At 32.1% G+C, this 9160-nt stretch overlaps 1 non-coding gene across 1 annotated transcript; it reads right to left on the minus strand.

The window, feature by feature from the left end:
• Positions 1-6867: 6867 nt before the first annotated feature.
• Positions 6868-6974, minus strand: LOC139860773 (small nucleolar RNA R71). The gene has a single exon (XR_011763394.1). It is a non-coding gene; the product is annotated as a small nucleolar RNA R71 (small nucleolar RNA).
• Between the last annotated feature and the right edge of the window lie 2186 nt (positions 6975-9160).

Here is a 9160-nt window from a genome sequence, read left to right on the forward strand (position 1 = left end):
CGGTAATTGATACAACTTACTTGTTTAGGTTAAGACTAAGCAACTTTCATGCACACGTTTACTTTGTGAAGTACATTTATACTCGTGCACTCGAGGTGAGATCATAGTCCCACCTTTTCAACAACTTTTATTCTTTTAAATCGTGAGCTGAGAAACATATACATTGTATACATTTTATACGGTTTATACTTTTATACTTTAAACACAAATACGAATACAAAGATACGGACGAGTTAGAACAAAAGTTCTCAATCCTATTATCATTAGTTCCACTTGCAGGGTGTAAGTGTAAGCGAGTAATTATGTTGTGTGGCCATACGGGTTTGACGAACCCTCATTCAGACGATTCGCTACCGTTAGTGAATGAAATATAATTTTATCGGGTATAGTGTAAGTTCTAACACTATAGATTCAAGATTCAGAGGAAAGATTCAGTTAAGCTTTGGTAATTGGGTGCTCGTGATACAAACAACATTCTTTGGAATATATACGATTTGGATAATCAACTATACAAAATCTTGTGGTTCAAAAACAACGTTTATAAATACACCTATGATTTCACCAATGTTTTTCGTTGACAGTTTTCTATATGTTTCTCATGTTCATACTTGGCTACTTGATACATGTTTCTGCGTACACTCATACTTGCTTGGGGTCAAGCATACATGCATACACTCTGATTACTTGCTTGGAGTCAAGCATACATACATACTTACGCTATTTATAGCAACCGTGATTTTAAACTAATTATGTCACAAATTATTTCATTTATACTTTATCACTCTTGTAAACTTAAACTTGTTGTCGAACTGTTTGGTAACTTCAAACTTTGCAAGTCTTGTACGTTTCAAATGAATGCGACATAATTTTGGTCAAACGCGTCTCATATAGAGACTATGACCACGTAATGGGACCTAAGTTAACGGCGCTGTCAATGACGATTTTGTCGGGTCGTTACAGATGGTATCAGAGCGTTAGTTGTAGGGAACTAGGATATGTATTAGTGTGTCTGACAGAGTCGTTAGGACGCATTAGTGAATCAGGACTACAACCGGATAGTTAATCATTGCATCCTGACTTGCATTTGCTATAGATAGCACTTACTTGACTACTTGTGGATTATACTTAAACCTTTCTTAGGTGAACTTCTTAATGGTACCAAACTTTCATCATACGAATCCGTATTCTACCACTTTCTGGTAACACATGTAAATTCAAGATCCATACGCTTAAGGATGATGACAACTTCATTAGTCACACTAGTTCGGGAACTCTGTCTCCTCGGTTGTTATTCGTCACCGTCCCGGCTTACTATCCACAAGTGTTGTAAAATTTACACCACTACTTTAGATGAGTATCGTCATTACTATTTATCACTACGGTTGTGTACTACTCGTTATCATGATTCGTTACTCTTTTCGTACCTAAAGACATTATTGTTTGACTTGAACCGCAATGACTTGAACCATCATTTATACATTTCCCTCGGGAAACGCTTATTCTAAGTTGCACTAATTCTTTTGATTAGATACGAGTCACGTTAGTGATGTCGCTATACTTTGTTCATTTTAAATCTTCACTATTACACGAACTTGAATCTATGGAGTGATGTGGGAATGGAGGTATGAGTTAGCATAATATAACGACACTCGATCAATGTGGTTATATTACGGTAAGTCATACCAAATTTCTAATGACACGTGATGGTGATTGGACTCGATCAACCTAATCACCACCATGTGCCATGTACATGACTTCATTTTTCTTGTTGGATATCCGAAAAGTCCGAGAATATTGATAACAACCATACCAAGGACGCACCTTTGATTATTGCCGATCCATGTTTATGCTTCCGAATGAATGACAAATTCTTTCAACTTCAAACATATGTTACAAGTGTATACTATCTCGTTTCGCACAGTTTTATCGATGAACTACAATATGCTTGATATACTCACATCGAGGCAGAAATTTCTCTCGCATTAGACTCGTACCCCCATATAAGGAAATCTTTTATCTAAATTCTCAATAGAGAGAGAGACTCTTCACGTTATACTAGTATTCGCCACGAGGGTGAATAGTCCTAACGAACGTTTTCAGAACCCTATAAGAAACTTGCTCTAACAAACGTTTTCGGAAACCGATAAATCTTCTGCGGCGCGAACTTCTTGAGAAATTATTCCTCGTTTCGGATCGAGATGCTCGTTTCACTTCTAGACTTACAAAAAGCCTCGGGACTACGTTTAGACATGGGTACCGTGTATCACCCACAAACTGACGAACAAAGCAAATGTATGATTCGAACCTTGGAAACCATAATACGAGTTTGTATTATCAACTTCAAATTTACTTGAGAAAATTATTTGCCTTTAGCCGAAATCTCTTACTACAAAATTTTTCAATCGAGTTTTAACGCCACACTTTTCGAAACTTTATATGGCCACAAATGTCGTTCTCCTATTCGTTGGGCCGAAGTAGGCAACAAGCAAATCACCGAACCCGAACTCATTCCCGAATATAACCTAAGAAATGCTCAAGATGGCCCGTAGTCGTCAAAAGAGCTATGTCGATGTTAGACGTAAACCTCTCGAAATCCACGTGGGTGGCTGCGTAATGTTAAAAGTCGTACCTTGAAAAGGTGTAATCCATTTCGAGAAACGTAGAGAGCTAAATCCGCAATATTCTGATCCTTTAGAAATCTTGGGGCGTATTGGACCCGTTGCTTACCGTTTCGAACTCCCAACTCAAACCAATTTCGTTCATCCTACATTCTGGGTATCTGATAATGCTAAAAATGAACATATATTTCATAGCATTATCCTTCAAGAAAGACAAGCTTTTGGTTGCAATTGTTCTATTTACAAGTGATATTCGTTTAAAATATAAAAGGTGAAGACAAAAGACAGATTCAACGATTTGAAGAAGCAAACGACCAAAAAGCTAAAAAGTACAAAGTACAATTAAAGTGGTTCAAATTATTAATGAGAAACGTCTAAAAGTTACGAGAGTACGAGCCGCGAAACGCAAAGTACAAGATATTAAATCGTACGAAAGGACGTTCAAAAATCCGGAACCGGGACATGAACCAACTATCAACGTGCGACGCAACGGACCTAAAATTACGAGTCAACTATGCACAAGAATATAATATAATATATATAAAATTATATATATTATATTATATATTATTAAATAAAACGTCGGCAAATAAGAAAACAAAAGCATGTGAACTGTCCCAGGTGGCCATGCGATCGCATGGCCAGGTAGTGTTAAATCCATGTGGTCACATGGAACACTGTAGCTGCCCAAGTCCTATAAATTGGAACGTTTTCTGCCGAGTTTGAGCACCCCCTTTTCTACTTCATACTCTCAATATATATTTATATTTATATTTTAATTTTAATTTTAATTTTAAGTTAATAATAATAAGGTTATAGTGGCGAATGTTTTAAGTTTGTTAGTCGAAATTATGTTCGTGTAACACTACGCGATTAATACTCATTGTAGGTTATGTTCAACCTTTTTAAATTAATGACTCGTAGCTAAGTTATTATTATGCTTATTTATACCGAAGTAATCATGATGTTGGATTAAATATTAAAGACGGGGTTATTGGACTTTGTACCATAATTGGGGTTTGGACAAAAGACCGACACTTGTGGAAATTGGACTATGGGCTATTAATGGGCTTTATATTTGTTTAATTGAATGATAGTTCGTTAATATAATATAAAGATTTACAATTGGACGTACCTATAAATAACCACATACACTCGATCGAACACGATGGGCGGGATATTTATAAATACTAATAATCATTCATTTGACCGGACACGGGGATGGATTAATAGTCAATGGACTCATTAAAACAGGGGTGGATTACATACAAGGACACTTGGTGTAATTGATAATAAAGTATTAAAACCTTAGATTGCACACAGTCGATAACCTGGTGTAATCATTAACAATATATTAAACCTTATTACAGTTTAAGTCCCCAATTAGTTGGAATATTTGACTTCGGGTATAAGGATAATTTGACGAGTACACTCGCACTTTATATTTATGACTGACGGACTGTTATGGACAAAAACCAGATGGACATATTGAATAATCCAGGACAAAGGACAATTAACCCATGGTAATAAACTAAAGAAAACACGTCGAACATCATGATTACGAAAGTTTAAATAAGCATAAATCCTTTATTTTATATCTCATCGCACTTTTATTGTCATTTTATTTATTGCACTTTCAATTATCGTACTTTTAATTATCGCACTTTTATTTATCGTCATTTACTTTACGCTTTAAATTAAGTTGCATTTATATTTAATATTTTACATTAGGTTTTAATTGCGACTTAAGACATAAAATCGACAAACCGGTCATTAAACGGTAAAAACCCCCTTTTATAATAATAATAATAATACTTATATATATATATATATATATATATATATATATATATATATATATATATAGTTTAAAATAAAAAATATAGCGTTAAACTTGGTTAGCTCCCTGCGGAACGAACCGGACTTACTAAAAACTACACTACTCTACGATTAGGTACACTGCCTATAGTGTTGTAGCAAGGTTTAGGTATATCCACTCTATAAATAAATAGATAACTTGTGTAAAATTGTATCGTATTTAATAGTATTTCGCAATAAAAATATACTACCTCCGTCTCATTCCAATAGTCCACAGACAAAAAACACGCAGTTATAGGAAATCCCACTAACTTCATTTCTCTACCAATAAAATATCTTCTCTCTCCAGATCCACCAATGAAATATCTTCTTTCCTTTCTATTTATGGAAGTGGACTATTAATTTGGGACAGCCCAAAATGGAATACTGGACTATTGGAATGAGACGGAGGTAGTAACTATTTCGTATACACCTCGCATAACATCAAGTATTTTTGGCGCCGCTGCCGGGGAACTCAACAACGCCGAAAAGCGAAACGCTATAAAAAATATTAAGTTTTTTATCCATTTTGTAAAAAAATTATATAAGTTTAAAAATATAAAAACATAAAAAATATATATCTTTCTATATTTTTAAGTATTTATATTAAAAAGTTTATATTTTTATTTTTCTTTTGTTAAAAATTAAGATTAATAAGTAATTTTTTTTTATATAAGTTCTTATTACATATTACTTTTTTATAAATTAAAAAAAGAAATTTAAAAATCAAAAAAAAAAATTAAAAGAGTAATCGGGCCTGGTCCTATAGCAGCCCAACCACCTGATCCAAAATTCAGGCCCATGTGATCGCATGATCCGGAGCCTTCAAAACCATGCGACCGCATGGTGATGTTTGATACGCCAGGTCTGATCCTCGTACAGCATTAATTACGGAGTATTATTAATTATTATTATTATTAAACCTAATTAGGGTTTAGTTAAATAATATTTAGTTTTAAGTTTTAATTAATTTTGTATTTTTAGTTTTAATTAGTTTTATTAAATTATAAATTAATACTTTTATAAAATAATAATATAAAAATAATATTTTTATAAAAATAAGTAATTTTATCACTTTTTATATCTTTTTATAAATTGTATATTTTAATCGTTTAATTCGTAAAATTGTATATTTTTCGTTCGTAATTAATTTTAAAATTAGTTTTTTTTGCCGTAGTTATTTCATATTTCTAGATTTTTAGGCTTTGCCGTAAAATCCCATAAGTGCTTTTTCTTTAGATTATGATTTAGGCGCTTTAGAATTCTACGACGCTGCTTATCGCTTTAGTATTTTATAGATTTTAGTGCCTAATTAAGATATTGCTGTTTTGGATATAGAATTCCTTTAAGTTTTAATTCCTTTAGACGCAACTTTTAATATTTAGTTTTTAGACTTTTAAGTTTTGACGCTGCATTTTATTATTTTTCGACGCTTATTTTTCGACCTTTTATTTTTCGATTTTTTTTTCGATGCATTCTTTTTCTTTCTTATTTCTCGATGCTCTAGTTTTTAGGACATAGATTTTTTCTTCAAAATTTCGACGAAAAATTATTTTAAGCGGTTAAATTGATAGATATCCAAAATTTTCTGGTTCGTAGTAATAGTTGGATTTGTTAGTGGCGAGTTGTGGGCTTCCGATTTAAAGGGTCCTGGCTATCTGCTGCATCTATTGGTTATTCGAAACGTGGGCAAAATCAGAAAAGTCTATTAATTTGATAGCTTATATAATTTTTATCTTTTATAACTAATAGGATATTCAGTGAATGCACCGAGCAAAACGTTCACCACCTTTCATACGTTCACCACCTGTAACTCGATCAAGATATCTAGCCAATATTGTCGCCGTTGACTCTTCTTTAGAATCGTCATCTAGTCGACCAAGTAATCCAATTCAAATTTTCGATAATCCATTTTTTGAACCCGACCTCACAATTGATGACCCGGAGGATATTCATGGACAATTCAGAGATCCTGAACCACTAATCATTCCTCCTGAACCACAAATCACTCATCCAGAGATTGTCGAGGAAGAAACCATTATATCAGAATCCTCTAGTGATTCAGATTCAACAATTTCAATCATGGAAAATCTGGAACCTCTAAGTATGGATGACCGAATGAGGGCTAAACGCACTGGCCAAGGTCATGCAATTACTCAACCAAACATTAATGCGCCAGATTATGAAATCAAAGGACAAATCCTACACATGGTAACTAATCAATGCCAATTTAGTGGTGCGCCGAAGGAAGATCCAAATGAACATCTTCGAACCTTTAATAGGATCTGTACTCTATTTAAAATCCGAGAAGTGGAGGATGAACAGATCTATCTCATGGGATGTTTTAGTTGAAAATTTTCTTAAACAATTCTTTCCGGCATCTAAAGCCGTGAGACTTCAAGGAGAAATTGTTACGTTCGCACAGAAGCCAAATGAAACTCTATATGAAGCGTGGATAAGATTTGTAAAGTTATTAAGAGGATGTCCGCAACATGGTTTAGACACTTGTCAAATAGTACAAATATTCTACCAAGGATGCGACATCACTACAAGAAAAGACATCGATATAGCAGCTGGTGGTTCCACTATGAAGAAAACCGCAACTGATGCTTACATAATTATTGATAACACTACTTCCCACTCACATGAGTGGCACCAAGAAAAAGATATCGTTAGATCATCTAAAGCAGCTAGAGCCGATTCTAGCCATGACTTAGATTCCATTTCTGCAAAGATAGATGCTGTCTAGAGACGAATGGAAAAGATGACTAAAGATATTCACTCAATACGAATTAGTTGTGAGCAGTGTGGAGGACCACATTTGACAAAAGATTGTCTCAGTATTGAACTAACAATGGAACAAAGAGAGAATGTTTCATACATAAACCAAAGGCCTGGAAATAATTATCAGAATAATTATCAACCGCCAAGACCGATCTACAATCAAAATCAGAACTATAGCAAAAATGTTCTATACAACAACCAACAAGGTCCAAGTAATCAACAAGTATCCAATAATACTTACAATCAGCAAAGACCTAATTTTCAAAATATTAAAATTGGGTAATTGGGTTTTGTACCATAATTGGGGTTTGGACAAAAGAACGACACTTGTGGAAATTAGACTATGGGCTATTAATGGGTTTTATATTAACTAAACGATACCTCGTTAAATTATTATATAGACTTATAATTTGACGTATTTATATATAACCACATACGCTTGACTGGGTACGGTGGGTGGGATATCTATAAATACCAATAATTGTTCATTTTACCGGACACGGAACTGGATTAATAGTTAATAGACTTGTTGAAACAGGGGTGGATTACATTCAAGGGTAATTGGTTTAATTGTTAACAAAGTAGTAAACCCTTGGTTTACACGCAATCGATAACCTGGTGTATTCATATTTAATTGCACTTCTAATTATCGCTCTTTTATTTATTGTCATTGTATTTAATTGCATTTTTATTTATCGCACTTTTACTTATCGCAATTTCATTATCGTTATTTACTTTACGCTTTAAATTAAGTTATATTTATTTTTAATATTTTACATTAGGTTTAACTGCGACTAAAGTTTTAAAATCAACAAACCGGTCATTAAACGGTAAAAACCCCCTTTTTATAATAATAATATTACTTACATATATATATATATATATATATATATATATATATATATATATATATATATATATATATATATATATATATATATATATATATTTGTATTTTTATAAGTTAAACTAATATAGCGTTAAGCTTGTTTAAAAGATATCCCTGTGGAACGAACCAGACTTACTAAAAACTACACTACTGTAAGATTAGGTACACTGCCTATAAGTGTTGTAGCAAGGTTTAGGTATATCCATTGTATAAATAAATAAATATCTTGTGTAAAACTGTATCATATTTAATAGTATTTCGTTATAAAAATAATACTATTTCCTAGTACACCTCGCACACATCAAGTATTTTTGGCGCCGGAAGCGCAGCGCTATATAAAAAAAAGATTTTTATTAATTTTTAAGTTTACTTTTATAAAAATTCGCTTTTGTAAAAATACGTTTTAAATAATATATTTAAAAATATAAAAAGAAAAACAAAAAAATTATATATTTTTAATAGTTTGTTAAATATTTAAGTGTTATAAAGTTTCTTTATTTTTATTTTTAAGTTTGTAAAAATATAAATTTTATTTAAATATATTGTATTTATTTAAAACAGAAATTTAAAACAGAAAACTGAAAAAAAAAAATATAAAAGTATCTGGCCTGGTACTGTAGCAGCCCAAAGTCTGGCCCGAATTCGTAGACCATGCGATCGCATGGTATTACAACGTTCAGCTCATGCGATCGTATGAACTGATTTGACAGGACTGGTAACCTCAGCCGCCGAGTTTAGGGTTTAATTAATTAATAATTATTATTATATAAACCCTAATTAGGTTTTTAGTTTTTAATTTAGTTTAGTTTTTAATTAATTTGTTTTAATTAGTTTAATTAGTTTTAATAAATTATAAAATTAATAGTTTTATAAAATAAATAATATAAAAATAATATTTTTATAAAATTGTACTTTTTATAACTTTAAGTATATTTTTATATTTTATTTCTTTTTATTCGTTTTAGCGTAATATTTGTATTTTTCGCTCGTATTTAATTCTAAGATATAGTTT

Source organism: Rutidosis leptorrhynchoides, chromosome 7, assembly GCF_046630445.1.
Source record: "Rutidosis leptorrhynchoides isolate AG116_Rl617_1_P2 chromosome 7, CSIRO_AGI_Rlap_v1, whole genome shotgun sequence".
In the NCBI taxonomy this organism is placed as follows: domain Eukaryota; kingdom Viridiplantae; phylum Streptophyta; class Magnoliopsida; order Asterales; family Asteraceae; genus Rutidosis; species Rutidosis leptorrhynchoides.